The sequence below is a fragment of the Ursus americanus genome, chromosome 3 (genome assembly GCF_024610735.1).
Source record: "Ursus americanus isolate L20-20 chromosome 3, mUrsAme1.1.p, whole genome shotgun sequence".
In the NCBI taxonomy this organism is placed as follows: domain Eukaryota; kingdom Metazoa; phylum Chordata; class Mammalia; order Carnivora; family Ursidae; genus Ursus; species Ursus americanus.
The window spans coordinates 32,737,382-32,746,458 of record NC_142129.1 but is presented as its reverse complement, the minus strand read 5'-3'; positions in this window follow the sequence as shown (position 1 = coordinate 32,746,458).

Genomic DNA, 9,077 nt, shown 5'->3' with positions numbered 1-9,077 from the left:
ATGAAAAAATGATCCACATCGCTTGTCATCAGGGAAATACAAATCAAAACCACAATGAGATACCACCTCCCACCAATCAGAATGGCTAAAATTAGCAAGACAGGGAACGACAAATGTTGGCAAGGATGTGAAGAAAGGGGAACCCTCTTACACTGTTGGTTGGAATGCAAGCTGATACAGCCACTCTGGAAAACAGTATGGAGGTTCTTCAAAAAGTTGAAAATAGAGCTACCCTATGACCCAGCAATTGCACTACTGAGTATTTACCCCAAAGATACAAATGTAGTGAAAAAAGGGGCACATGAACCCCAAGGTTCATAGCAGCAATGTTCACAATAACCAAACTGGGGAAGGAGCCAAGATGTCCTTCAACAGATGAATGGATAAAGAAGATGTGGTTCATACATACAGTGGAATATTACTCAGCCATCTGAAAACATCGACATGGATGGAACCAAAGACTACTATGCTAAGTGAAATAAGTCAATCAGAGAAAGACAATTATCATATGGTGTCACTCATGTGTGGAATATAAGGAATTGTTCAGAGGATCATAGGGGAAGGGAGGGAAAACTGAATGGGAAGAAATCAGAGGGGGAGATAAACCAGGAGACACTCTTGACTCTGGGAAACAAACTAAGGGTTGTGGAAAGGGAGGTGGGTGAGGGGATGGGGTAACTGGGTAATGGACATTAAGGTGGGCATGTGATATGATGAACACTGGGTGTTATACACAACTAATGAATCACTGAACACTACATCAAAAACTAATGATGTAATATATGTTGGCTACTTGAATTTAAATAAAAAATAAAATTTAAAAAGTAAGTATAAATAAAAAGAAATATGTGCTGAGAGACAGAAGCAGTCACAAAAGACCAGATATTGCATGCATTCATTTATATGAAATGCTCAAGACAGGCAAATCTACAGAGATGAAAAGTAGATCAGAGGTTGCCTAGGGTTGGGGGGGATAAGTGGGAGGGGAGTGGAGGGATTAGGAGATAATAGCTAATGTGTATTCTTTTGAGGGTGAGGAAAATGTTCTAAGATTGATTGTGGAGATGATTGCACAACTCTGTGGATACACCAAAAACCACTGAATTGTGCATTTTAAATTTGTAAATTGTATGGTATGTGAATTATAGCTCAATAAAGCTGTTACTTTAAAAAAAGAAACCCAAAAATATCCCAAATTTTTTCCATGTGGTTCCATCTTCCATTTAGACCATTCTCCCAAAGACATCAAAGTACATTTATTTCTTTCTACTCTTTTGGTACGGTGCTTTCTGAGGCACTTCAGAGCTATTTGGGCCAAACCTGAAGCCATGTGGGTGGCCCTTTCCCTTGCCAGTGCTCAGGGTCAGTCCACGGGCCCATCCCCCTTTGGAAAGGCATGAGCCACTCCCATTGACTTGGAACATTGTCTACCTGTTTTCCCTTATTTCCTTTGTTGTTGAAGAACTAGCAAAGTCTTAACTTTTAAGCTCCAAATATTTTAGGATTAATACTAGCTTCCTCATGCTATCAATTGAAGAAGGCGGTGGAAAATAATTCTCAACAATAGTTGGCCCACAATTTCCTTTCCATTTGCCTTCAAAATAATTTATGTGCTTTTTTTCACAGATTGAAATTATCAATTTCATTTTGGATGTACTATCAGCCCTCCCATGGCATAATGCTCCTAACTGAATAGGGGGTTGAAGGAAAGCTATCTGGGGCATTTCTAGTATTCAGGGAAAAGTCACTGTAAAATTGAACCTTTGTTTTAGAATAACCATAAAATATATAATACATATGCAGATTATGAGGTTAGTGATTTTATTCTTTAGCTGCTTCCAGAACTATAATTGACACCTCACTTGTGTCAAAAAATAAAGCAGAGTGTACCCTAAAAGCAAACACACCTTAAATATCTTATTGATAGGTTTTTTTCAAATCAATGTTCTACCTATCTCAAGCTTAAGGATCAGAGTTAATTAATTCCCCATCCATTCCCTTGAAAGAAACAGGAAGAACCTGGACATGTTAGAAAAAGTCCTGGGCCAAAACTCAAGAAACTTGAGTTAATGTACCAGACCTAATATTTAATAACAATGAAAACTCTGTTAACTCTATAAACTTCTTTGAGCCTCAGTTTCTTTGTCTCTAATGTGGATAAAATAACAATTGTCTTGTCTAACTCAAAGGACAGTTCTTGGCAGCAAATGTAAAATGTATTTGAAGAAAAATATAAAAGACATATACAATATTAAGAATTATGAGCTGGTTGAGAGAATTGAACCTTTTTCAGTATAAGGGAGGGCACCTCCCTTCCCTTTGGTTACCTTGTTTTCTGCAAGCATTGACCCTCTGAGGAGACTAAAATGTATTAAGTATCTTTTCTGATAATGGCAGAATTTAACACTTTCTCAGACATTTTGTTTCATGCTTATGTCATTACCATTTTACAATGAAGAACTCAAGAATAAGGTCAAGTAACAACCAAAGTTACAAAGCTAATGACTTGTAGAAAAGAATTAAAACTTAACCTTAAACTCATGTTTTTTCTATTACATGATACCTTCGGGGAAAATTCTCTTTTCCCCAACCTCCTGAACAACTCCAATCACTGTAAGGCATCCCCAATTACAGTGTCTGCCATCAATAACCCTGGAAATGGGGGAAAATGGTCTGAAGACTGTTGTCAAGCTCAATGGCAATAGGCTTTAATTTGCCCAGGACAGTCTCTGTCTTCACTGGTTATCATAATGTAATTATCAACAGTGCCCTCCTTGCACTCCCAGAAATGTTTTAGTTTGGACCTGAGATGTTAACATTGGCTTTATACCATGAAGGTTAATCAGAATCATCAAGGAATTAGAGCAGTACTTCTCAACTGTCATTGCTAGATATCAAAACTATAGATCTTGAAATGTATTAAAAATTTACACATATTTACATATATATACGTTTATGTATATATATTTAAAGTTGCATGCAGTTAAGCTAAAAGGGACAGCAAAGATAAGAGGATTAGAGAAGTTTCAGCATGTAAATGAAGAATGTGATACTGAATACATCACCATATTCAGAAAAAAAATCCACTCACTCATAATTAGATATTTTACAAGACAGCTTCTAAAAGCAAGATATATCCTGTAACACTTGATATATCCCTTCCCAGGAAGCGAGTAGAGTGAATAAGAATGCATTTTCTATTCCCCAAAGAGCTAGGTTGATTATGTGGACCCTTTTGTGTTATGAGTGTGTTTTCCAGTGATCCACCTTTTGGAAAAAATAGTAATCTCAAACCAGCACTCAATTTTGCTTTTCAACCACCTCCTGATTTTAAAAAGACAGCAGGGGTCTGTCACCTTTCACTCTTAACATTGCCAACCTTAATATTTTCCTATATTCTTACTGAATTAGTAAATTCAAGGTAAGGATGTGGAGCAACTGGAATTTTCACTCACTGCTAGTGAAAGTGTAAATTAGTATAATCACTTTATAAAATAGAAATATCTACTATAATTGAATATGTATTTACACTTTAACTCAGTGAATATTCTCTTAGATACAAACCCAACAGAAACATGAATATATCTGCACCAAGGACATATTCAGAAATGCTCGTAGCCGTATTATTCATAGCAACCCCTCAAAGGAAACAACCCACAAACCCACCAACATTAGAGTAGATAAATGAATTGTGATTTATTCATACAATGAAACACCACACAGCAATGAAGGGAAATGAAATGAAAATGACATAACTATTCCTCTATACAAATGTATGTGTCTCACAGTTGTGTTTAATGAAATGAGTTAAATTTTTAGAAGGTATTATATATGATGCCCTTTATGCAAAATTTAAAACAAGCAATTCTAATACATCATGCTAGAGTACAGGATCATAGTTACTTTGTGGGAAGAGATGAGGGTGATACAGAGACTGGCATGCGACAGATTCTGAGGTCTGGTAATCTTCTATTTATTGATCTGAGTGGAGGTTATAGGTGTGTTTTCCTTGTGATAAGTTGAGCTGATGCTTATAATTTGCTCACTTTGATATGTGTATATATATATATATATATTTGATATGTATATATATGATACATGTGTATTATATCATATAACAGTTTAACAAATATATATATATATATATTCTTTGGCTGTTGTGTGGAGAAAATAATTTCTGGGAGAAGAATGGAAGCAGAGTCAAACATGGAACCTACTGAGATGATTCAGGTTGAGATCTTAATTTAGACCAGGCAGAGGAAATAAAAATTAAAGAAGGTGAAAGCATTGGGTTTGGAGGTAAAACTAACTGGCTTGATGGGGAAAGAGGCAATGAGGAAAATGGAAGAATGCAAGTTGACTCATAGGCTTTGAGTTTGTCCAACTATGTGATGAGAATGACCAGTGGTAGAAATCAAGAGCTAGGTTTTGTATGTATAAAGTTTGAGATGTCAAAGTTCTCAGCAGAATATATAAATTTGAAGCTTAGGAACAGGTTTCCAATCATCAGCATATAGATAATAGTTATAGCCATTACACTGGAATGATTTATAACTAACTCAGTTCTCAACCAGGCCCTATTCAAAAGTTTACCAGTGACTATGGATAAAGATATAAACAAAATCACAGATTAACAATAAAGTAATACACTGAAAACTGTCAAAAATAAGAAAAGAAACTCAAAGCATGATGAAATTTAATAGGAATAATATAGTCATCCTGTTAAGGTCAAATAATCAATTCTTCATATTAGGAGATGACCTAACCAAAATACAAATGAATACCAAAGATTTAGAAAGTTTAATATCCAATGGTATTAGTTTGAATCAGCACCAGGATAGAATCAAACAGTCTAGAAATCAACACACAGAAGGAAATACAGTATGCTTGCTTTACCCCATACTGCTGAGACCCCAGACCAAGTGTTATGCTTTATGTGTGATTTTGAGATAAGGAACAGGATCAAAGAAAAAGAATTAGAAGAAGCATTTGGTAACAGTGACATGTGAAAAACAATTTCAGGAAATGAATCTGTTCAGTTAAAAAGGGGATTTAGTAGGAACAGGGGTTGGTGTTTAAAAACTACTTTCAAACACTTCAAGGGCTGACATTTCACACTCTTGTTTTAACTATAGAAGGCAGAAAATTATATGGATGCGTGGATGGATGGAAGGAAGGAAGGAAGGGAGGGAGGAAGAGAGGGAGGAGGGAAGGGAAGAAGGAAGGAAGGATTTCTGATAGATGACTCTGGAACAAATAATGAAGAATTTTATAGCAACCATATTTGGGTTGCTTATGAAATAATTCCCCATTGGTAAATATTCCAACAATCTGTAAGGTCAATTATGAAGATTTGTTGATGGGTGAACATTGGTCTAGAACCTCTAAGTTCTTCCCAACCCTGAGATTAATGAGCAAGACTGTGTAACTGGGGAAAATAACATTATGGAAAAGAAGAGAGCAAGAAAGCACAAAAGAGAGGAGGAAAAAAGGAACAGTTCCATCATGGAAACACTTTCTCTGGCAGGAAAAAACAAACCAACAAGAAAACACCGAAGAAACTTAGAAGAAAATAAGATCCATGGCAGGAGTGTAGGCCTCTAAAGGAGGTTCTAATATCCTAAAACATCTCCCTACACCTAAAAGGAACTTACCTGCATTTTATTCTATTCCTAAAAGATAGTTGAACTCTGACAGATAACCAGCATCCTATAATTCTAAATAATTTAAACTTAGCATTCATTTGTCACCTTTATGTCTTTTCTTATGCTATTTTTTTAAATAAAAAAGACTTGCAATAATTCATGGTGAAACTGGATAAGCTTTTCCAAAGTGACAAAATAATAACTCCATTTTTTGGCCCAAACATTTAGCTATTTGTGCTCTACTCCTTCAGAAAATACTTTGCTTTCATAGTAAGAGTCTTCAGAACCAAGTAATTTGAGTAACATGCCCTTTACAGCAACATTCTGCAAATTCTACTATTTCCAAATAAAGTAGTGTGCAGTTTTTCAGGGCCACAGTGTTTTACTATCTAAGTTTATTTTCAGTGACATGTTTATCCAACAGTTTCCAATGATCACAATAATTTTTAAAAAGGAAAAAGCATGCTTGTTAATAAAACGTGTTATGTGAATGTATGTAGACTGATAATAAGTGACAAGCAGAATCTTACATTCATTCACTAGTAGTAAGGAGAAAATGTCACCCACTCTATTTGAGAAATAATTATCATGTCCCAAAAGTGAGAAGGTGACATGAATATAGATGTTATAGGAAACAGTGCATACTTCAATGAAAAGTTTATTGTTTCTCTTGAGATTAGCATGATGAAAATGTTCTGAATGTTCTGAAGGATTCCTATCTTTCTAAGAAAATGCAAACATCTATTAAAATTGCTTTTGAAATCAGACATTTATTCACTTACTAATTGTTTAACTAGAGAAAAATTTTTCAGACACAAGAATGACGATAGTCCTATATATGATGTATTTAATAGAGTAACTTCTTTAAAAAAATAGAGTAACTTCTTTAATATCTACCTTTAGATGCAATCCTGTCACTGTTCTAAACAAGGAACCTAGAAGTTAAAAAGCACTTGGCAGACGGACGGCCTAATTGGGTTTCACTGGCCCAGAAAGAGTGGATAAAGACACCTAAATTGCTTAATTTATTTTGTGCCTTTAAGTAGTATAAAAATATGCCTTATAGTTTTGTGTAACCACAGAGCAGAAATAGACAAATATTATTTTAGTAAACTCTGCAGAAACAAAATTCTTCCCACATATTTACTGATAGAAAAATATAATCTAAAAATTCTCCTGCCCAACCCATTGGCAGTCTTCCAGTCTTCCATCTGCTCCATGCAGTTGGATTCCCTTTGCTCTTGATTCCCAGATGACTCTCTCAAGCATTAAAGGTCATCTAGTAGACACTAAAACACTACTTTACAATAATCAGGTGGAAGGTATTCTATGTTTTTGTCTTTATTCTTATATTGGAAATATGTACTATACGAAACAAAACAAAAAAAAATTCCATCCTTTTTTCTCTTGACTAATGTAGATGAGCTATGTTATGTTTTTAAATTGGCATTTACTCTAAATGAAAGTAAAATAACGTTTGTAAAAAGAAGAATTACTAGAGAAAACAACGGCTTCAAATTCAGCCATACTTTTTCTGTCCAAAATAAAACCCCCAAGCCAAGAAAACCTCTAGATCTGTTGTTTCAATAATTAGTAATCTTACTATACACATTTCAGTTGGTATTTGGAAAACATGTAACTATTCATCTTTATAGAAATATGTTCCTATTTGAATATAGAGGAAGTTGTACTTACTAAGAAGTTAACTTGAAAGTTGGTGCTCACCAAAAGCTAATTAGCACCTATTTCATGTTCTGGAAAGATAAAATATCAAAGTCCTATGCACATGTCTTATTTATATAGAGAGTATTCCAGAAATGAATGGGATACTCAAAAGATTAAACAGGAACATCCTTTACTTATGGAAAACAGGATAAAATAAATCTGAACTTAATTGTCATACATTGTTTTGAATAAGAATGGAATGACCTATCCTCTCAGCTCTAATCACGAATATAGACTTTTTAAGAGTGTACTTTTCCCTGTCTATTTCTATTAGTTAAGTATTTCCAAACAAAAATTAATTCTGGAAATTCTTGTGTATGAAAAGAGGTTTTTGGCCAGAAGAGGTGCTATTTGAAACAGCCAGAAGATTAAGTTGGCACTAATTACAAACAAATGACTATGTCTTAATATTAAACTAATATTTCCCTGGTTCACTGGTACAAGACTAATTTTACCCAGAATGTAGACAAAAAGACAAGTGATAGGTAAGAAAAAAAATTAATAAGCTTTAATTAAATGCCATAAAACTATCTGGTACCACCCCACAACAGTTGATTATTGAATAACTTTAATAATAGGTACTTTTTTATCTGTTACTTTAAACTGTTTTGTGGGAGGCTGTCCTGTGTATTGAGGAAGGGATAACTGGAGGGTGGGGATGGAGAGGGGAGAAGATGAAAAGATACACTGATGAAGAAGGACTAGGGGACATGGAGTAATGCAAGAAACAGTTTATGGGAAGACCACTATCCACAGAGAGAATAGTCATACAGGACACTGGAAGTCTTTCCAAATTTCTCAGGCTTAGTCCTTGCTGATAGTAAGCAAGTCTGGGAAGAGATGCTTAAGCAATTGCCTGGCTGTTCACTAACAGGTCCATGGACTTCTCTGATAAGGTCACCTAAAACTTGAAAAGCTATTCAGTTGCTGAAGAGTCTCAAAAATTACTAAACCTTACAACCTGAGGGAATCTAGAAGTCCCAAATTTCATTTTTCTAACTATGATTATTCAAACCATTCTGGCCCATATGAGGGTAGAGCAGGAGGTTGCAAGGTAGACAGGGCCTGGCAGTTGCTTCTTGTTGGTCTCTAAATGAGGTATATGTATCCCTCAAATAATACCAGCATGGTATTGAAAATCTGTAACTAATCAATGATAAAGGGTTCTTCTGAAAACTTAAGAGAGCAAACTAGTATCCTTAAGTTTAATTTCAAAAATCCCTGGAATTTCTGACAAATTAGTGTTACGATTCTGAGATTTATCTTAAGCATGGGTTTGTAAATGGACAGCCGGAGCTTAATTTTTCCCATTCACATGAAGAACTGTTCCAACAACGTCCTATCTAAGGGTTCTCAGCCTAGGAAAGGAGGGGAAAGGTGACGTTGGCCCCCAGGGGACATTTGGCAATGTCTGGAAATGTTTTTGGTTGCTGTAACTGGGGAGTGCTATTGGCAACTAGTGGGCAGAGGGCAGAAATGCTGCTAAACACCCTGCAATGCACAAGACAGTCCCTCACAACAACGAGGGATCTGACCCAAAATGTCAATAGTGTTGACGTTGAGAAAACCTAGTCTACTCCAAATGTTTTAAACATTATTAATTCATAATACCGTATGGTGAAATTAAGGAGTCTTTATTATTTTCATTAATAACCCATTTCACAATGGCAGTTTGAAAAACAAACCCTGCCTAAAGTTATATGTAAG